This window comes from Argopecten irradians, chromosome 2 (genome assembly GCF_041381155.1).
Source record: "Argopecten irradians isolate NY chromosome 2, Ai_NY, whole genome shotgun sequence".
Taxonomy (NCBI): Eukaryota; Metazoa; Mollusca; class Bivalvia; order Pectinida; family Pectinidae; genus Argopecten; species Argopecten irradians.
In genome coordinates, this window is record NC_091135.1 from 44,635,081 (window position 1) to 44,635,420 (window position 340).

The following is a 340-nucleotide window of genomic DNA, read 5'->3' on the forward strand; positions in this document are numbered from 1 at the left end:
GAAGGAGTAATAAAATGTAAATATAAGCATTGGTAGCATATCTATCATGGTGCACTAACGCGCACCATTGGATATGTTCGAATACTCCTTGTATGTTACACACCAATGCATATCAAATATGACAACCAATACTAAAATGATTTAAGTGATGACTTATGTACTTGGTATTCAGAATACTGCAGCAAATCGGTCTATGTACCCATGGGTATGGACCAGTGATTTTCCGCTTACTGTGATGAGGTATATATAGGCAGGGACTCGTAACAGCTGACTGGCTACCTTTACAGAAGATCATATGTAACTCAGTAAGAATTGATGTTTTCAACGCCTATCGTTCAAA